At 39.1% G+C, this 22,517-nt stretch overlaps 1 protein-coding gene across 1 annotated transcript in view; it reads left to right on the forward strand.

The window, feature by feature from the left end:
* The window catches only part of VAMP7 (vesicle associated membrane protein 7), a 75,010-nt gene that overhangs the window by 47,214 nt on the left and 5,279 nt on the right, over window positions 1–22,517 (forward strand). The gene's annotated exons all lie outside the window — the stretch shown is intronic.

The raw sequence follows: 22,517 nt of genomic DNA on the forward strand, positions 1-22,517 counted from the left end.
TTTAAACTACTGTGTCTTATACATATTGTTCCTTCTGTCTAGAATACTCATCCCCTTTGGCCATTTGATATTTATGTTACTTTTAAGGATTTTTCTGAGGAACTGCCTGTGATACTTCTCCTGATCCCTCTCCCTCCAGGAAAAATTCATCATTCTTACTCAGTTCAAATTCTGCAGTTTACCTACACTTGTGTCAGATGCTGCTTGTGTGCTTCTGCAAATGTTTTTGGTCTCACCTCTTTTTCCAGCTGCAACTGCAGTGATCATTCCTGTGTAGATGTCATCGGATTTCATTCAGGAACAATCTGAAAGTGCCCTAAATCAGTTTACTTCTCACTCTTCCTTTTCTTTTTTTTATTTAATGAATATAAATTTCCAAAGTACAGCTTATGAATTACAACGGCTCCCCCCCCCACAACTTCCCCCCCACCCGCCACCCTCCCCTTTCCCACTCGCTCTCCCCTTCCATTCCCATCAAGATTCATTTTCAATTCTCTTTATATACAGAAAATCAGTTTAGTATATATAAAGATTTCAACAGTTTGCCCTCAAATAGCAAACAAAGTGAAAAAACACTGTTGGAGTACTAGTTATAGCATTAAATAACAGTGTACATCACATTAATGACAGAAATCCTGCATGATATTTTTTTAAAAAGATTGATTACTTTTCTATGTAATTTCCAATTTAACACCGAGGGTTTTTTTTTTTTCATTTTCAATTATCTTTATATACAGAAGATCGATTCAGTATATACTAAGTAAAGATTTCATCAGTTTGCACCCACACATAACCACAAAGTGTAAAAACACTGTTTCAGTACTAGCTATATCATTACTTCACCTTGGACAACCTATTAAGGACAGATCCCACATGGGACGTAAGTACACAGTGACTCCTGATGTTGATTTAACAATTTGACACTCTTGTTTATGGCGTCAGTAATCTCCCTAGGCTCTAGCCATGAGTTTCTGAGGCTATGGAAGCCTTTAGGGTTCGCCAACTTCAATCCTATTCTGACAGAGCCATAGTCAAAGTGGAAGTTCTCTCCTCCCTTCAGACAAAGGTACCTCCTACATTGATGGCCCCATTCTTTCCACTGGGATCACACTCGCTGAGATCCTTCATTTAGGTCTTCTTCTTCTTCTTCATCTTTTTTTTCCCAGAGTGTCTTGGCTTTTCATGCCTAAAATACTCTTATAGGCTCTTCAGCCAGATCCGACTGCCTTAAGGGCTGATTCTAAGGCCAGAGTGCTATTTAGGACATCCGTCATTCTATGAGTCTGCTGTGTCTACCCCTTCCCATGTTGGATCCTTCTCTCCCTTTTTTTGGTTTTATCAGTTAGTATTAGCAGGCATTAATCTTGTTTGTGTGATCCCTTTGACTCTTAGATCTATCAGTGTGATCAGTTGTGAACTGATATTGATCACCTGGACTGGTGAGATAGCATTGGTACATGCCACCTTGATGGGATAGTATTGGAGTCCCTTGGCACTTTTCTAACTCCATCATTTGGGGCAAGTCCAATTGAGCATGTCCCCAATTGTACATCTCCTCCCTCTCTTTTTCTCATTCTTATATTTAACCAGGATCACTTTTCATTTAAGATTTAGACACCTAAGAATAACTGTGTGTTAATTACAGAGTTCACAAAAAAAATACTAAAATGGATAAAGTATTGCATTGTACATCAATAGTCAGCACAAGAGCTGATCAAGTCACTATTTCTCATAGTGTCTATTACACTTCCACAGGTTACCCTTTGGTGCTCAGTTAGTTGTCACCGATCAGGGAAAACAAATATTTGTCTCTTTGGGACTGGCTTAATTCACTCAGCATGATGCTTTCCAGATTGCTCCATCGTGTTGCAAATGACTGGGTTTCATTGTTTTTGACTGCTGTATACTATTCCATAGAATACATGTCCCATAGTTTCTTTATCCAGTCTACTGTTGATGGGCATTTGGGTTGGTTCCAGGTCTTAGCTATTGTGAGTTGAGCTGCAATAAACATTAATGAACAGATGGCTTTTTTGTTTGCCAATTTAATTTCCTTTGGGTAAATTCCAAGGAGTGGGATGGCTGGGTTGAATGGTAGGGTTATATTCAGGTTTCTGAGGAGTCTCCAGGCTGACTTCCATAGTGGCTTAACCAGTTTGCATTCCCACCAACAGTGGGTTAGTGTCCCTTTTTCCCCACATCCACTCCAGCATCTATTGTTGGTAGATTTCTGAATGTGAGCCATTCTAACCGGGGTGAGGTGAAACATTGTGGTTTTGATTTGCATTTCCCTGATTGCTAGTGATCTTGAACATTTTTTCATGAGTCTGTTGGCCATTTGGATTTCCTCTTTGGAAAGGTGTCTGTTGAGGTCTTTGGCCATCTCTTAAGTGGGTTGTTTGTTTTGATGTTTGGAGTTTCATGATTTCTTTGTAGATTCTGGTTATCAACCCTTTATCTGTTGCATAATTTGCAATATTTTTTTCCCATTCTGTTGGTTTCCTATTCACTTTCCTGACTGTTTCTTTTGCAGTACAGAAACTTCTCAGTTTGATGCAATCCCAATAGTTAATTTTGGCTTTGACTGCCTGTGTCTCCGGGGTCTTTTCCAAGAAGTCTTTACCTGTACCTATATCTTGCAGGGTTTCTCCAATGCTCTCTAATAATTTGATGGTGTCTGGTCGTAGATTTAAGTTTTTGATCCATGTTGAGTGAACTTTTGTGTAAGGTGAAAGGTAGGGATCTTGCTTCATGATTCTGCACGTGGAAATCCAGTTTTCCCAGCAACATTTATTGAATAGACTGTCCTTACTCCAGGGATTGGTTTTGGATCCTTGATCAAATATAAGTTGGCTGTAGACGTTTGGATTGATTTCTGGTGTTTCTATTCTGTTCCATTGGTCTATCCATCTGTTTCTGTACCAGTACCATGCTGTTTTGATAACAACTGCCCTGTAGTATGTCCTGAAATCTGGTATTGTGATGCCTCCGGCTTTGTTTTTTTTGTACAAGATTGTTTTAGCTATTCGAGGTCTCCTGTGTCTCCATATGAATTTCAGCATCATTTTTTTCAGATCTGAGAAGAATGCCTTTGGTATTTTTTTTTAACTTTTATTTAATGAATATAAATTTCCAGAGTACAGCTTATGGATTACAGTGGCTTCCCCCTCCCATAACTTCCCTCCAACCCGCAACCCTCCCCTCTCCCACTCCCTCTCCCCTTCCATTTGCATCAAGATTCATTTTCAATTCTCTTTATATACAGAAGATCAATTTAGTATAAAGATTTCAACAGTTTGCACCCACATAGAAACACAAAGTGAAACATACTATTTGAGTACTAGTTATAGCATTAAATCACAATGTACAGCACATTAAGGACAGAGATCCCACATGAGGAGCAAGTGCACAGTGGCTCCTGTTGTTGACCCAACAAATTGACACTCTAGTTTATGGCGCCAGTAACCATCCTAGGCTGTCGTCATGAGTTGCCAAGGCTATGGAAGCCTTCCAAGTTTACCAACTCTGATCATATTTAGACAAGATCATAAAAGACAGAGTGAGGATAGTAACCAATGATCCTAAGAGTGGCATTTACCAGGTTTGAACAATTATACAGCATTAAGTGGGGAAGAGGACCATCAGTACACACAGGTTGGGAGTAGAGCCATTGGTGGTAGAGTAGAGGTTATGATTACAAAGGAATGAGGCCCAAGTGCACTAGACAGGGCCTAGAACAAAGGACAGAGTCATTATTAGAGGAGCTAAGAAAGGTGTTGTCTAAGCTACAAGTAATTTTTCTGATTGAGAGGCAAATAGAACCTGATAGAAGGGGCTTGATAATAATCGGGTGGGCTTTCGGCCTTGTAAATTCAGAGGCCCAGACCTATCTATCTCTTCACATGGGGTATATCCTAAGGGAGGTGTGAACCTCCTAGGGGAAGGCACTCTGTTGACTTTCATTACTTGGCTGGCCTGGGAGGAGAGCTGGCCAGGTAAAGGCAGGGGGCATCTCTAACTAGAAATTTACAGTTCTGCTCTTCGAGGTCTCCTGTGTCTCCATATGAATTTCAGCATCATTTTTTTCAGATCTGAGAAGAATGCCTTTAGTATTTTGATTGGCATTTCATTGAATCTATAAATTGCTTTTGGGAGAATGGACATTTTGATGATGTTGATTCTTCCAATCCATGAGCGTGGAAGATTCCTCCATTTTTTGGTATCCTCTTCTATTTCTTTCTTTAAGGTTTTGTAGTTTTCATCGTAGAGATCTTTAATGTCCTTGGTTAAGTTTATTCCAAGGTATTTGATTGTTTTTGTAGCTATTGTGAATGGGATTGATCTTAGAAGTTCTTCCTCAGCCGCGGCATTGTCTGTATATACAAAGGCTGTTGATTTTTGTGCATTGATTTTGTATCCTGCTACTTTGCCAAACTCTTCGATGAGTTCCAGCAGTCTCTTAGTAGAGTTCTTTGGGTTCCCTAAATAAAGAATCATATCATCTGCAAAGAGGGATAGTTTGAGCTCTTCCTTCCCAATTTGTATCCCTTTAATTTCTTTTTCTTGCCTAATAGCTCTGGCTAAGACTTCCAGAACTATATTGAATAGCAGTGGTGAGAGTGGGCATCCCTGTCTGCTACCAGATCTCAGCGGAAATGCTTCCAACTTTTCTCTGTTCAATAGGATACTGGCCGTAGGTTTTTCATAAATTGCTTTGATTGTATTGAGGAATGTTCCTTTTATACCCAGTTTGCTTAGGGTTTTCATCATGAAAGGGTGTTGTATTTTATCAAATGCTTTCTCTGCGTCTATTGAGAGAATCATATGGTTTTTCTTCTGCAGTCTGTTAATGTGGTGTATCACGTTGATTGTTTTGCGAACATTGAACCATCCCTGCATACCAGGGATAAATCCCACTTGATCTGGGTGGATGATCTTGCTGATGTGTTGTTGCATTCTATTGGCTAGAATTTTATTGAGTATTTTTGCATCTATGTTCATCAGGGATATTGGTCTGTAATTCTCTTTCAATGCTGCATCTTTTTCAGGTTTAGGAATTAAGGTGATGCTGGCTTCATAGAAAGAATTTGGGAGGATTCCCTCTTTTTCTATTGCCCTGAATAGTTTGAGAGAATTGGGGCTAATTCTTCTTTAAATGTCTGGTAGAATTCAGCCGTGAATCCATCTGGTCCTGGGCTTTTCTTTGTTGGGAGGGCCTTTATTACTGTTTCAATTTCTGTCTCTGTTATGGGTCTGTTTAGGTTTTCTGTGTCTTCCTGGCTCAATTTAGGTAGGTTGTATGTGTCCAGGAATCTGTCCATTTCAGATAGATTTCCCTGTTTGCTGGCATACAAGTCCTTGTAGTAATTTCTGATGATTCTTTTTATTTCTGTGGTGTCTATTGTTACATTTCCTTTTTCATCTCTGATTGTATTGATTTGAGTCTTTTCTTTTTTTAGTTAGTTGGGCCAATGGGGTGTCAATTATGTTTACTTTTTTCAAAAAAACAGTTCCTCGTTTGGCTGATTTTTTGTAATTTTTTTTAGATTCAATCCTGTTGATTTCTTCTCTGATTTTAATTATTTCTCTTCTCCTACTAGCTTTGGGTCTGGTTTGCTGCTGATTTTCTATATCCTTGAGATGACTTGAAAGCTAATCTATTTGGTACCTTTCCAATTTCTTGATGTTGGCACCTATTGATAGAAACTTTCCTCTTAACACTGCTTTTGCTGTATCCCATAGGTTTTGGGTATGATGTGCTGTTATCCTCATTTACTTCCAGAAAATTTTTGATTTCTCTTTTAATTTCTTCTATGACCCGTTGTTCATTCAGGAGCATGTTGTTCAGTCTCCATGTGTTTGTACGTGCTCTAGGAATTCTCGAGTTGCTAATTTCCAACTTCATTCCTTTATGGTCTGAGAAGCTGCATGGTATGATTCTAATTCTTTTGAATTTGCTGAGACTTGCTTTATGGCCTAGTATGTGGTCAATCCGAGAGAAGGTTCCATGTACTGCTGAGAAGAATGTAAATTCTTTATGTGTAGGATAAAAAGTTCTGTAGATATCTGTTAGGTCCATTTGAGCTATAGTGTCGTTTAAATCTGCTGTCTCCTTGTTGGTCTTCTGTCCTGTTGATCTGTCTATCTCTGAGAGTGGAGTATTGAAGTCCCCCAGTACTATTGTATTGGTGTCTAAGTCTCCCTATAATTCCCTTAACAAGTCTTTTAAATAAACTGGTGCTCTGTAATTAGGTGCATATACATTGATAATCATTATATCTTCCTGTTGAATGGATCCCTTAATCATTATATAGTGCCCCTCTTTGTCTCTCCTAATAGTTTTTGTGGTAAAATTTATGTTGTCCAATATTAAGATGGCTACGCCCGCTCTTTTTTCATTTCTGTTGGCATGGTATATCTTTTTCCAGCCTTTCACTTTCAGTCTGTGTGCATCTTTGTTAGAAAGATGTGTTTCTTGTAAGCAGCAGATAGATGGGTTTTGTTCCTTAACCCAATCAGCCAATCGGTGTCTTTTAACTGGATTGTTCAGGCCTTTAACGTTTAATGTGACTATCGATAAGTAGTAACTTTGCCTTATCATTTTTGAGTTTCCTGTGATCTTTTGCTGTGAGGTTTCCTTCCTTTACCTTCTTTCATATTGGTGACCTTGTTTCTGTGTTTCTGCGTGTATCACATCTTTAAGCATCTTTTGCAGGGCTGGACGAGTGGTGATGAATTCTTTCAATTTCTGTTTGCTGTGAAAGGTCTTTCTTTCACCTTTATTCACAAATGAGAGCTTTGCAGGATATAATATTCTGGGCTGGCAGTTTTTCTCTCTTAGTACCTGGCTATATCTTGCCATTCCCTCCTCGCTTGTAGGGTTTCTGATGAGAAGTCAGCTGTGAGTCTAATTGAGGATCCTCTGAGAGTGGTCTGTTGTTTCTCTCTTGCACTTTTTAGAATCTTTTCTTTATGTTTCACTGTGGTGAGTTTAATTACAATGTGTCGTGGTGAGGATCTCTTTTGGTCATGTTTATTAGGGGTTCTATGAGCTTCCTGTACTAAGATGCCTCTGTCCTTCTCCAAACCTGGGAAATTTTCTGCTAGTATCTCACTGACAAGGCCTTCTAATCCTTTCTCCCTCTCCATGCCTTCAGGAACTCCTAGGACCTGAATGTTGGGTTTTTTAATAGTATCCTGTAGATTCCCGACAATATTTTTTAGATTTCTAATTTCCTCTTCTTTTCTTTGGTTTGCCTGTTTCCTTTCCTGTTCTCTGTCTTCTAAGTCCGCTATTCTCTCTTCTGCTTCGCCCATTCTGTTTTTAAGGCTCTCTAATGTGTTTGTCATTTGATCTATTGTGTTCTTCATTTCATTATGGTTTCTCGTCACTATCACAGTTTCATGTTCTACTAGTTGTTTCATTTCATTTTGATTCCTCCTTAATATTTCATTTTCGCGAGAGAGATTTTCTATCTTGTCCATTAAGGATTTCTGTAGTTCAATAATTTGTTTTTGAGAGCTTCTTAATTTGAGATCCGCTTCTTGCATTTCTTCTATCTCATCATCTTCATAATCTTGAATTGGGGTGTCTTTTTCATTTGGGGGCATTATAGTGACTTCCTTGCTCTTGTTACCTTGGTTTCTACGTTTGTTTGGCATCTTGGAGGTGTGGCCAAAGAGCTCTGTTTGGTTCTTCAGGGTTGCCTAGGCTAAGGAGTTTGTTTTACATATGTAAAGCGGTCCCTGCTCTTTGTCTTTCTGGGCTTTGTAAGGAGAGTGCAGAGAGAGGCTAGTGTCCCTGCTGGTTCCCCCTTTTTTTTTCCTCTCCTCCAGTCAGCCTGGTGTAATTTCCCGCCCCCCCCCCCCACCCGCGTGTGTTCAGACCACGTTCTAACCTTCCCTGCCAATGTACCTTTCCTTCCAGCGCCGGGGCTCAAATTCTGCGGCTGGGCTTCTGTGGCTGGGCTCGCTGTTTTTCCAACTCTCGCGGCTCCCGTGTTCGCGGCACAGCTCAGTGCGGGTCAGCGCGGCTCCGAAACATGGATATTTTGACTTCTTCCTTTCCAATTTGGATGCTCTTTATTTTTCTCTTTCCTAATTGTTCTTGCTAATACTTCCAGTACTATACTGAATAAGAGTTGGTGAAAATGTACATCCTTGTCTTGTTCCATGTCTTGAGGGAAACACTTTAGGTTTTTCCCATTTAAATTGATATTGGCTGTGGTTTTGTGCTGTTCCTAAGTTGTGGACAGTTTTTATCATAAAGGAATTTTAACATTAAACGCTTTTTCTGCAATGCTGAGATGATAATAAGGTTTTTATTATTCATTCTTATGATATTATTTATTACATTCATTGATTTGCAACTGTTGAACCATCCTTGCATCTTTGAGATAAATCCCACTTGTGTATCATGTGTGATCTTTTTGATGTAGTGTTCGGTTTGGTTTGTTAATATTTTGTTGAAAAGTTTTACATATAGCTCATTAAAGATATTGGTCTGTAGTTTTCTTTTTGTGTTGTCTATTTGGTTTTGATATCAGAGTAATGCTGGCCTTATAAAGAGTGTGACAGAGTTCCATCCTTTCTGATTTCTTGGAATAATTTTAGAAGTATTGGTATTAGTTCTTCTTTAAATATTTTGTACAATTTACTTATAAAGTCATCAGTTCTTGCCCTTTTCTTTGATAGGAGATTTTTAATTATTGCTGTAATCTTATTACTTGTTACTGGTCTGTTTAAATTTTCTATATCCTTTTGCTTTAATATTGGTAACTTTGATGTGTCCAGAAGCATATCTGTGTCTTCAGGATTTCCCAATTTGTTAGTATGTAGTTGTTCATAATTGTTTTTTATGACCCTTTATATATCTCTGATATTAGTTGAAATATCTCCTTTTCCATTTCCAATTGTATATATTTGGATTAGTCCCATTTTCCTTTGTTACTCTGGCTTAAAGGTTTATCTGATTTTTAAAAGCCAGCTTTTCATTTTGTTGATCTTTTGTATTTTTTAAATTTTCAATGTCAATAATTTCTTCTCTGGTTCTTATTTCTTGTCCTGTTAACAGGGTTGGTTTGCTTGCTTTTTTAAATCCTTAAGGTGCATTGTTAGACTGCTTATTTGAAATCTTTGAATTTCTTTGATGTGTGTACTTACTGTTATAAACTTCCCTGTTAATACAGATTTTTATGTATCCCACATGTTTTTATGTGTTTGTTTTTCAGTTTCATTTGTTTCAGGGAAATTTTTTATTTACTTTTTAATTTCTTCAATTATCCAGTGATCATTCAGGAGCATGTTCAATTTCCATATATATTTTTAATTTTCTATTATTCCTTTTGTTGATTTCTAGTTTTATTTCATTGAGATCTGAGAAGATACATGGTATTATTTCAAATTTTTAAAAATCTTGAGACTTAGAATGTAGCCTAATACATGGTCTATCCTGGAAAATGTTCCATGTGCTAATAAGAAGAATGTATAATTCTGTAGCTGTTAAATGAAATGTTCTCTAAATGTCTATTAGATCCATTTCACAATAGTACAGCTCAATTCTGACTTGTCTTTGTTTATTGTCTATCTTGATGATCAGTCCATTGATGACAGTGGGGTATCCCCAGGTATTATTGCATTGGAGTCTATCCCTTAGATCCCATAATATTTGCTGTATGTATTTGTGTGATCTGGTATTGGGTGTGTGTATATTTATGTTGTTATGTCGTCTTGCTGAAATCTTGCTGTTTTATCAGGTATGAGTATAGCTTTTCCTGGTGTCTTTTGCTTTCCATTTGCATGGATTATCTTTTTCCAACGCTTCACTTTCAGCCTATGTCTTTATCTGTGAAATGCATTTCTTGTAGGCATCATATACTTGTGTCTTGTTTGTTTTATCTACTTGGCCAACCTATATGCCAAGAAACTGGCTAACCTAAATAAATGGATAAATTCCTAGCAACATACAACCTACCAAGACTGAATCATGAAGAAATACAAAACCTGAATAGACTAATATGGAATAAGGAGATTGAATCAGTAGTCAAAAAATTCTAAGAAAGAAAAGCCCTGGACCAGATGGCTTCATTGACGAGTTTTACTAAAAAATTTAAAGAATTAGCACCAGCCCTTCTATATATTTATATATGTTTATAACATTTTAGGAACATAGTGGCACTTCCCCCCACTCCTACCCACTATCCATCCCTTCCTCTCCCTCCCTCCCTCTTAATTTTTACAATGATCTATTTTCAGGACACTTAATGATCGTATAGTTAACCCTGCCCTGAGTAAAACACCAGACCTTCTTAAGCTCTCCCAAACAAATTAAAAAGTAAACACTGCCAAACTCATTTTTGAGGCTAACATCACCAAAGTTAGACAAAGATACTACAAGAAAACTGTAGACCAGTATTTCAGATGGATATAGATGCACAAATCCTCCAATAAAGTACAATCAAGCCTAATGCAACAGTGCATTAAAAGATTCATACATCTTGACCAAGTGGGAATTATCCCAGAAATGCAAGGAAGCAAGGTTGATTCATTATGCACAAATCAGATAATGTAACATACTATATTAACATAATGAAGGATAAAAATTATATTATAATACGAATAGATGGAGAAAACATTTTAAAATGTCAGCACCCCTTCATGATAAAAATTCTCAACAAACTAGGAATGGAATTATCTCAACATAATAAAGACAATATTATGAAAAACCTATAGGTAGCATCACACTGAACAGTGAAAAGTTGAAAAGTTTTCCTCTAAGATCTGGAACAAGGCAAAGATGCCATCTGTTGCCACATCTGTTCAACATAGTACTAAAGTACTAGTCATGACAAGTAGGCAAGAAAAATAAAACGTGGAAAAGGTAAAATTATCTTGTTTTCAGATGACTCAATCATTTATGTAGAAAACATACATATAACCACAAAAAAACCCTGAGAAATAATAAATGAATTCAGTAAAGTGGCAAGGTATATAATCAACATACAAAAATCAATAGCAGAGCCAACACTGTGGGACAGTGGGTTAAGCCACCATCCACATATGAGTGCTGGCTCAAGTCTCAACTGCTCCACTCCAATCCAGCTTCCTGCTAATGCTCCTGGGAAAGAAGCAGAAGATGACCCAAGTATTTGGGCCCCTGCACTGGCATTGGAGACCTGGAAGGAGTTCCAGGCTCCTTCCTTCAGCCTGGCCCAGCCCCAGCTGTTGTGCCCATTTGGGGAGTGAACCAGTGGATGGAAGATTCTCCCTCTCCCTCTCCCTCTCCCTCTCCCTCTCCCTCTCCCTCTCCCTCTCCCTCTCCCTCTCCTTCCCCCTCCCTCCTCCTCCCCCTCCCCCTCCCTCTCTCCCTCTCCCTCTCCCTCTCCCTCTCCCTTACAAATTTCTCCTCTATCTCCCTCCCTCTCCCTTACAAAATTTTCCTTACAACAGCACCAAGAAAACCCACATAAAAAACCGTTTAGGAATAAATTTAACTAAGGAGGTAAAAAACCTATACACAGAAAATGACTAACATTTCCAAAAGAAGTCTCTGCCAGAGCAATTAGGCAAAAGGAAGCTATAAAGGGAATCTGAATTGGAAAGGAGGAAGTCAAATTATCCCCACTTGTAGACAATATGATCTTATATATAAAAACCCTAAAGATTACACACACACACACGAGAGAGAGTGTTAGAGCTAATTAAAAAATCAGTCAAGTTGTACAAAATCACCAACATGCAAATCAGTATGTGTTTCTATGAGGGAACTTTCAAAAGTTCATGGAAAATATAATTAAAAGATAAGTTTAGGGGCCAGTACTGTGGCACAGCAGGTTAAGCCCTGGCCTACAGTGTCGGCATCTCCTAAGGGAGCTGGTTTGAGTTCCAGCTGCTCTACTTCCAATCCAGCTCCCTGCTAATATGCCTGGGAAAGCAACAGAAGATGGCCCAAGTCCCTGGATCCCTGTGCCTACGTGTGAGACCCATAAGAAGTTCCTGGCTTCACCTGACACAGCCCTAACCATTTTGACCACTTGGGGATTGAACTAGCAGAAGGAAGATCTCTGTATTTGTCTCCCTGAAATTCTGCCTTTCAAATAGATAAATCTTTTTTTAAAAAAATGTTTATTTTTCTTTGCAAGAAAATTTAAGATTCATGCCAATAGTGAGTATATGCCAATAGTGAACTATCAGAAAAAAATCAAGAAAACAATTGTAATTACAATAATCATGAAATGAAATATCTCTGAATAAACTTAATCAAAGAGGGGAAGATCTCTGTAATGAAAACTATAAAATATTAATGAAATTGAAGATGACACAAATGGAAAGATATCCTGTGTTCATGGATTAGAGCAATCAGTATTGTGAAAATATCCATATGAAGTAAACTATGAATTCAATGCAGTCCCTTATCAAAATTCCAATGAGATTTTCCACAGACTAGAGAAAACAGTAAAACTGATCTAGACCAACAAAGACCCCAAATAGCCAAAATAATTTGATAAAGAAGAAAAAAGTTGGAACTATCACACTTTTATTTCAAGTTATATTACCAAGCCCAATTAAAGCAATATGGTAATATGGTACTGGCATAAAAATTGAGACATAGGGGTCGACACTGTGGTATAGTAGATTAAGCCTTGACCTGCTATGCTGGCATCCCATATGGGCACTGGTTTCTGTCCCAGCTGCTGCTCTTCTGATCCAGCTCCCTGCTGATGGCCTGGGAAAGCAGTGGAAGATGGCCCAAGTGCTTGGGCCCCTGTACCCACGTGGAAGACCTGGAAGAAGCTCCTGGCTCCTCTCAGATCGGCCCAGCTCTGGCCTTTGCAGCCATTTGAGGAGTGAACCCAGCAGATGGAAGACCTCTCTCTCTGTCTCTCCCTCTCTCTAACCTTGCCTCTCAAATAAATAAATAATCTTAAAAAATAGAGACATAATTAATGTTACAGATTAGAGAGCCCAGAAATAAACCCATGCATATATAACAAAATAATCTTTGACAGGATGCCAAGAACATGCAATAGAGAAAGAATGGTCTCTACAATAAATGATTTGGGGAAAACTGTATATCCATATGCAAAGAAATAAAATTAGACCCTTACACCATATACAAAAATCTACTTAGAATGGATTAAAGATTAAACATAAGACTTGAAACTGTAAAATCCTAGAAGAAAGCATAGGGGAAAATCTGTTTTTTGTTTTTAATTTTTAAATTATTTTAAGCTGAACAAATTTCATTTATTTCATATAACCAGATTTAGGAACGTAGTGATTCTTCCAATCCCATGCTCCCACCCTTCTTCTGCCTCCCTCTCCCATTCCCACTCTTACTTTTTACAAAGATCTATTTTCTGTTTAATTTTATATTCATAAGATTAACCTTCTACCAAGAGTTCAACAAATAGTATAAAGGAAACAAACACTGTTTCCCCACAGTAGAGACAGAGGCTGTAAACAATCATCAGATCTCCAAATGTCAATTTCACTATAATACTTTACATTTTAGGTATTGTATTAGTTACCACAAATCAGGGAAACCATATGGTATCTGTCATTTTGGGACTGACTTATTTCACTAAGTATAATGGTTTCCAGTTGCATCCATTTTGTTACTACAGATAGGATTTTGTTCTTTTTCGAGGCTGGATAGTATTCCATATTCATTCTCATTCTCATTGTCTCTCTCTCTCTCTCTCATATATATATATATATATATATATATATATATATATATATATATAAAATAATTCCTTTACCCAGTCATCAGGTGATGAACTTCTGAGTTAACTCTATATCTTAGCTGTTATGAGTTGAGCTGCAATAAATATGGGAGAACAGATAACTCTTTTCATATGCTGAAGTAATTTTGGGTAAATACCCAGGAGTGAGATGGCTGGATCATATGGTATATCTACTTTCAGCTTTCTGAGGTATCACCATACTGTCTTCCACAATGACTGTACTAGTTTACATTGGCACCAACAGTAGATTAGGCTACCTTTTTCCCCACATCCTTGCCAGCATTTATTGTTTGTTGATTTATGTATGAGAGCCATTCTAATTGGGGAGAGGTGAAACCTCATTGTGGTTTGATTTGCATTTCCCTGTCCATTTGAATTTCCTCTTTTGAAAAATGCCTGTTCAAGTCCTTTGCCCATTTCTTAACTGGATTGTGTGTTTTGTTGTTGTTTAGTTTCTTGAGCTCTTAATAGATTCTGCATATTAACCCTTTATCAGTTGCATAGTTTGCAAATGTTTTTCCCCATTCTATCAATTGCCTCTTCACTTTGCTGAGTGTTTCATTTGCAGTACAGAGGCTTCTCAGCTTGATGTAATCTCATTTGTCTATTGTGACTTTGATTGCCTGTTTTGCTGGGGTTTTTCCAAGAAGTGTTTGCCTATGCCAATGTCTTACAGAGTTTCCCCAATATTCTCCTCTAGTAATTTTGATATCAGATCATAGGTTTAGATCCTTGATCATTTAGAGTTGACTTTTTTATGCTTCATACTTATGCCTGTGAATATCAAATTTTCCCAGCATCATTTGTTGAAGAGACTGTCCTTTCTCCAGGGATTGATTTTAGCTCCTTTGTCAAAGATTAGTTAGTTGTAGAGGCATAGGTTGATTTCTGGGGTTTCTTTTCTGTTCCATAGGTCTGCATTTCAATTTTTGTGCCAGTACCAGGCTGTTTTGATTACAACTGCCCTGTAATATGTCTCCAAGTCTGGTTTTGGTATGCCTCCAGCTTTGGTTTTGTTTTTGTTGTATAAGATTGCTTTAGCTATGCAGGGTCTCTTGTGTTTCCATATGAATTGTATCATTGTTTTTTCTAAATCTGAGAACAATATTGTTGGTATTTTGATGGGGGTTGCATGGAATCTATAAATTACTTTTGATAGTATGAACATTTTGATGAAATTAATTCTCCTAATCCACAAATGTGAAAGATTTTTCCACTTTTTTGTGCCTTCTTCTATTTCTTTATGTAATGTTTTGTAATTTTCATCATAGAAATGTTTCACTTCCTTGGCTAAATTTATTCTAAGTTATTTAAATTTCTTTGTAGCTATTGAGAATAGGACTGATCTTAGAAGTTCTTTTTCAGCCATTGCATTGCCTGTCGTTGATGTTTGTACATTCATACTATATCCTGCAACTTTACCAAACTCTCTTAAGAGTTCTAGAGGTCTCTTAGTGTAGTCTTTTGGTCCCCCTATATATAGAATCATGTCATCTGCAGATAATTTGACTTCCTCATTTCCAATTTGTGTGCCTTTGATTTCTTTTTCTTGCCTGATGGCTATGGCTAAAACTTACAGGATTATAGTGAATAGCAATGCTGAAAGTAGGCATCCTTGTCTGGTTCTGGATCTTAGTGGACATGCTTCCAACTTTTCCCCACTCAGTATGATGCTGGCTGTGGGTTTGTCATAAATTGTTTTGATTGTATTGGTAGATATTCTTTCTATACCAAATTTGCTTAACGTTTTCATCATGAAAGGGTGTTGTATTTTTTTTTTGACAGGCAGAGTTAGACAGTGAGAGAGAGAGAGAGAGAGGTCTTCCTTTTCCATTGGTTCACCCTCCCAAATGGCTGCCACGGCCGGCAAGCTGCACCGATCCGAAGCCAGGAGCCAGGTGCTTCCTCCTGGTCTCCCATGCAGGTGCAGGGCCCAAGCACTTGGGTCATCCTTCACTGCCTTCCTGGGCCACAGCAGAGAACTGGACTGGAAGAGGAGCAACCGGGACAGAATCTGGCACCCCAACCGGGACTAGAACCTGGGATGCCGGTGCTGCAGGCAGAGGATTAGCCTAGTGAGCCACAGCACCGGCCAGGGTGTTGTATTTTATCATATACTTTCTCTGCATCTATTGAAATAATCATATGGTTTTTCTTCTTCAGTTTGTTAATGTGATATATCACATTTATTGATTTACATATATTGAACCATCTCTGCATACCAAGGATAAATCATACCTGGTCCAGGTGAATGATCTTTCTAATGTGCTATTGAGAATTTTTAATTCTATGTTTGTTAGGGATATTGGCCTGTAGTTCTCTTTCTTTGTTGTATCTTTTTTTTTTTTTTGACAAGCAGTTAGAGACAGAGAGAAAGGTCTTCCTTCCATTGGTTCACTCCCCAAATGGCTGCTCCAGCTGGCGCGCTGCGCCAATCTAAAGCCAGGAGCCAGGTGCTTCCTCCTGCTCTCCCATGCAGGTGCAGGGCCCAAGCACTTAGGCCATCCTCCACTGCCTTCCCGGGCCACAGCAGAGAGCTGGACTGGAAGAGGAGCAACCGGGACAGAATCTGGCACCCCAACTGGGACTAGAACCCAGGGTGCTGGCACTGCAGGCGGAGGATTAGCCAAGTGAGCCGTGGCACCGGCCATGTTGTATCTTTTTTTCTGATTTTGGAGTTAAGGTGATCCTGGCCTCATAGAAAGAGCTTGAGGGGACCAGCACTGTGGCGCAGTAGGTTAAAGCCCCAGCCTGCAGCACGGAGCATCCCATACGGGTGCCGGTTTGAGTCTCGGCTGCTCCACTTCCGATCTGCCTCTCTGCTATGGCCTAGGAAAGCAGTGGAAGATGGTTCAAGTCCTTGGGTCCCTGCACCCACATGGGAGACCTAGAAGAAGCTCCTGGCTTCTGGCTTAGGATCAGGTCAGCTCTGGCCATTGTGGTCATCTGGGGAGTGAACCATCAAATGGAAGACCTCTCTCTCTCTCTCTCTCTCTCTCTCTCTCTCTGTAACTCTGTATTTCAAATAAATTTTTAAAAAAAGAGCTTGGGAGTATTGCCTTCCTTTCACTTGTTTTGATTAGCTTGAGAAGAATTGGAATTAGTTCCTCTTTAAAGGCTTGGTATAATTCAGTGGTAAGGCCATCCAGTCCCGGGCTTTTCTTTGTTGGGAGGGTCTTTATTACTGATTCAACCTCCATCTTGGTTATTGGTCTGTTTAGGTTTTGCATGTCTTCATGATAGATTGCATGTGTCTAGGAATCTATCAATTTCTCCTGGACTTTCCAACTTGTTGGCATATAGCTATAGTATTTCTTGATGATTCTTTTCATTTCTGTGGTATCCATTGTTACATCTCCTTTTTCATCTCTGATTTTATTAATTTAAGTCTTCTCCCTCTTTTTTGATTAGTTGGACGAATGTGTATCAACTTTGTTTATTTCTTTCAAAAAAAAAACAGATCTTTATTTCACTGTTCTTTAGTATTTTTGTTTCAATTCTGTCTATTTCTTCTCTAATTTTAATCATCTTTCCGCCTATTAACTTTGGGTTTGTTTTGTTGTTGTTTTTCTAGGTCCTTTAGGTGCATTGATAGCTCATTTATTTGATCCCTTTCAAATTTCTTGATGTAGGCACTAATTGCTATGAACTTCCCTCTTAGCACTGCTTTTCCTATATCTCTTAAGTTTGATATGTTGTATTTTCGTCTTCATTCATTTCCAGGAGTTTTTTTGGTTCCTCTTCTGATTTCTTCCATGACCCACTGTTCATTCAGGAGCATGCTGTTCAGTCTCTATGTGTTTGCATATTTTCTAGAGATTCTTAGGTTGTTAATTCCCAGCTTCATTCCATTGTGGTCAGAAAAGATGCATGGTTTGATTTCATTTTTTTTGCATTTGCTGAGACTAGCTTTATGGCCTAGCATATGGTCTATCCTAGAGAAAGTTACATGCACTGATGAAAAGAATGTGTTTTGTTTAGCTATGGGATGAAATGTTCTGTATATATCAATTAGGTCTATTTGATCCATAGTTTAGATTAGTTCTGTTGATTTCCTGTGTGGTTGATCTGCCCATTGGTGAAAGTGGGATGTTAAGGGCTGGCGCCGTGGCTCACTATGTTACTCCTCTGCCTGCTGCACCGGCATCCCATATGGGCGCCAGATTCTAGTCCTGGTTGCTCCTCTTCCAGTCCATCTCTCTGCTGTGGCCCAGGAAGGCAGTGGAGGATGGCCAAAGTCCTTGGGCCCCTGCACCCATATGGGAGACCAGGAGGAAGCACCTGGCTCCTGGCTTCGGATTGGTGTAGCTCCAGCTGTGGCAGCCATTTGGGGGGTGAACCAATGGAAGGGAAACCTTTATCTCTGTCTTTCTCTCTCACTATCTATCTGTCAAATAAAAAAAAATGAAAGTGGGATGTTGAAGACCCCTATTACCATTATATTGGAGTCTGTGTCTCCTTTAGATCTATTAACATTTGCTTTAAATAGCCAGCCATCCTGGCATTGAGTGCATATACATTTATTATAGTCACATTGTCCTGTTGCATTGATTTCTTAATCATTACTTAATGCCCTTTTCTGTCTCTTTTAACAGTTTTTATGTTAAAGTCTATTTTGTCTGATATTGGGATGGCTACACCTGTGCATTTTTGCTTTCTGTTAGCATGGAATATTTTTTCCATCCTTTCACCTTCAGTATAGATATATCTTTGTCGATGAGATGTGTTTCTTGCAGGCAGCAAATAGATGGGTCTTGTTTTTTAATCCATTCAGCTAGTCTATATCTTTTAATTGGAGAATTTATTCCATTTACATTCATGGTTATTGTTGATAAGTAATGACTTGGCTCTGCAGATTTTTCATAAATATTCCTATTGCCTACATTGATTTTCTTTGTACTTTTACTAGGAGATTTTTTGCCTTCACATTCTTTGTATGTAGCACATCTTTAAGTATCTTTTGTTAGGATGGACAAGTGGTGACAAAAATCTCTCAATTTCTGTTTGTTAAGGAAGGCCTTTACTTCACATTCACTCATAAATGAGAGCTTTGCAGGGTATGGCATTCTGGGTTGACAATTTAAAAAAAAATTAGGCTATGTCTCTCCATTTTCTCCTAGCCTGTAGGGTTTCTGATGAGAAATCAGCTGAGAGTATAATTGGAGATCCTCTGAAAAAATCTGGCATTTCTCTCATGAACATTTTAGAATCTTTTCTTTAGAATTTTCTGTTGAAAGTTTGACTTCAATGTGTTATGGTGAAGGTCTTTTCTGGTCATGTCTATTAGGAGTTCTGTGTGCTTCCTGTACTTGATGTCCCTTTCTCCAAATTAGGGAAGTTTTCTGTTATTATTTCACTGAAAAGGCCTTCTGACCCAGTCTCTCCTTCCACACCTTCAACCTGTATGTTGGGTCATTTGATAGTATCGCATAAATCTCAAACACTGTTTTTACTGTTTCTAACTCCTTCTCCTTTTTTTGTTGGTCTGACTGAGATATTTCCAAAGATTTGTCTTCTAGGTTGAATGTTGTTTCTTCTGCCTCACCAATTCTGTTGTTAAGGCTTTCCCCTGTATTTTTATTTGACATATTAGATTCTTCATTTCTAATATTTCAGTTTGATTTCTCTTCAGAGTCTCAATCTCATGGGAAAATTTTTCATCCATATCATGTACGGATTTTTTAACTCAGGAATTTGGCTTCTCATTGCTTCTGAGTAATCCTATGATCATTCTGTTGAATTCCTTTTTGGGCATTTCATCAATCCCTTCATCTTCACAATTTAATATAGAAGTATTGTTGTGTTCCTTTGGGGGAGTCATGTTGTCTTCCTTATTGTTGTTTATTGAATTTTTCCATTTATTTTTAGACATTTGTGGGTTTCTCCTCTAATGGATTTCATCTTTGAACTATGCCTCTGTGGCTTAGTGGAGTGTCTGCTCTTTCAGTGACTACCCAGAGGCATGTGCTGGGTGTGGCCAGGAGCACTAGTCAGTTCTCCAGGGTGGGGTGAGAATCCAGGGTGACACCCAAGTTGGGCATGGTAGATCTCTATTGTTAGCAGGAGAGAGGATATGATCATGCCTGTTGACATAATCTTAACCTCACCTCCTCTCTTCCAAGGTGATCAGTAACTGGGGTTAGTCCACAATGGGTACAACCCCCATCCATGCTGAACAAAGGGTACATCTCAGTGAGAGCAAGGAACCCTCTGCAGTGACACACCCCAGCCCATGAGATCTCTGAGCCTCTGATACCAGCTGCAGTGATTGCCCAGAAATCTAGCTGTACCCCATGCCCTATTGTCCAGTCACAGAATCCCCACTGTCACAGCACCCAAGGCTCTCATAGTCGTGGGGTGCAGAGGATCTACTCCACCCTAAGAGCCTGCCTCATCCATGGATAGCAGAGACATTCCTAGAACCAACTGCCTGTTGGTGCTCTACCTTGGCAGTTTGAGCCCCAGAGCCTATGATATGTTGAGGTAGAGGCACTTCACAGTCCTTAGTGGGTGCCCAGTTCCCTGTCAACCCTCCCAGCCAGATTCAAAATCAGTGAAAAACATGGATTTTTCCCCTCTGGCAAAATCTCCTGGTAATAGGAATGAGCAAGAGCCTCCACAGCCTATACTGGTGTCAAAATGATGCCTTCTCCCCACAAATTGCTGGATACTCTTGTGGAGGGATGGGAGAAAGAAACATGCTTTTCTTTCACTGGATTAGGCAGGTACCCTACCCCCAGTTAGAGCTCCAGGCTGGACTTAAAGAAAATGTGGTCCACAAGGCTCTCCCTCAGGCAGTATCACCACATCCTGACACAGTCTGTTTTTACCTTGCTCTCCAAAGCTGGCATTTCCTCTAGCTCCTTTCTGTGAGGATCATGTGTCGTCTCTGTGCTCACTGCTATATGTCCACACCTTCCACGCTGCCCCACGGAATCTCTCTTTCCCCTGTAGAATTTCTACTGCAAACTTCTCTCCAACTCTCCCCTGGGAATGTACTTCCTCAGCTTTTCTTTTGCTATTTTCCCCTTCCTTACCAAAAACAGAATGTCTTCCCTCTTCAGCCATCTTGAAATCTGGGAAAATCTTTTTGACATTGTTCTGGGCATTAATTTTTTTTTAGGTATGACACTAAAAGCTCAGACTACAGCAGCAAAAAATAAACAAATGTGACTACATGGACTATGTATTTTGATTGCATAGCTTTCTGTTTTCTCATTTAACCACTGCTTCTCATGTACCCTAGTTAATGTAGTATATTCTATTCAATGTATGTATTTAGGGCTAGGTGCAATCAGTTTTGGTATTTAGTGTCTAGTCACTTAGCAGCTGGGTCTTTGCCAACTTTGTACTAAAATGAAACCTAGAGGTTGGTGCCCTTGTCAGCTGCTATACAAGAGATACTTTGTGAAATACTTGGCTGGAGGTAAATGTAAGGATTAAGGGCGTAGGCTTTTAAAAACCAGTTTATTGGGGCCGGCACTGTGGCACAGCGGGTTAATCCCCTGGCCTGAAGCGTCAGCATCCCATATGGGTGCTGGTTCGAGACCCGGCTGCTCCACTTCCAATTCAGCTCTCTGCTATGGCCTGGGGAAGCAGTGGAAGATGGCTCAAGTCCTTGGACCCCTGTACCCAAGTGGGAGACCTGGAGGAAGCTCCTGGCTCCTGTCTTTGGATTGGCGCAGCTCCGGCCATTGCAATTAATTAGGGACTGAACCAGCAGTTGGAAGACCTCTCTCTCTCTCTCTCTCTCTCTCTCCCTCTCCCTCCCTCCCTCCCTCCCTCCCTCCCTCCCTCCCTCTTTTCTCTCTGTGTGCGTAACTCTGACTTTCAAACAAATAAATAAATCTTTTTTAAAAACCAATTTATTGAAGTATAACTTACATATAGAAAATTCTATGAACCATTAAGGGTACAGCTTGTTATGTTTTCACAAAGTGAACACGCCTGTGGAACCAACTCCCAGATTAAGAACTAGAGCATAACTAGCATCTCAGAAGCCCCTTTCTTGCCTTCTTCTACTCTTCTATTTACTACTCCCCTCTATAGATGATCACTGCCCCAACTTCTCTGCATAGATTAATGAAATACAGTATTTACTACATGTCAGATTTCTTTTCTTCCAAATTGTGTTTATGAGGTTGATCGATCCCATATAGATTGTTAATTGTCATTGGTTTATTACATTCCATTGTGTGCCCCTACCATAATGTATTTATGCATTGTACAGTTGGACATTTGGGTAGTTCCAGTTTGAGGTATGAAAGGTAGTGGCATTAGAAATGTCAGTATATATGTCTCTCAGTGAATTTGTGCATACATCTTTGTTGGGGATATACCTAGGAGTAGAATTATTGGGTCATTCAGGAGTTCTGTTGTTTGTTTCAAACTGTGTCTTGTTTGGAATGGTTCCATAGAAATTGGGAAACTAATGATGCAGAAATGAATGGATAACTGAAGGGATGGAATTCTATGACTTTTGGCAAGTAAATGCACATAATCCTATGGAAAAATTAGATTTTTATGTCTCAAAATCCCAGGATTATAATGGGCAGAATAGGTAAATGTGCTTTCATCCAACTGGCCTAGAAAGAGCCTTTCATATTGGAAACATAAAGAGGAAATGTTTTTGTAATACTAGAGAGAAACACTTCAGGTGCTTAATATCATGTACTTTGCTACTGTAGAGAAGAAAAACAAGGTAAGCCTTTCCAGTGGGTAGGACCCTGCTTTGGGAACTAGTGATTATGAATGGCTAGTCTCTACCTG

Source organism: Lepus europaeus, unplaced genomic scaffold, assembly GCF_033115175.1.
Source record: "Lepus europaeus isolate LE1 unplaced genomic scaffold, mLepTim1.pri SCAFFOLD_28, whole genome shotgun sequence".
NCBI classification, from domain to species: Eukaryota; Metazoa; Chordata; class Mammalia; order Lagomorpha; family Leporidae; genus Lepus; species Lepus europaeus.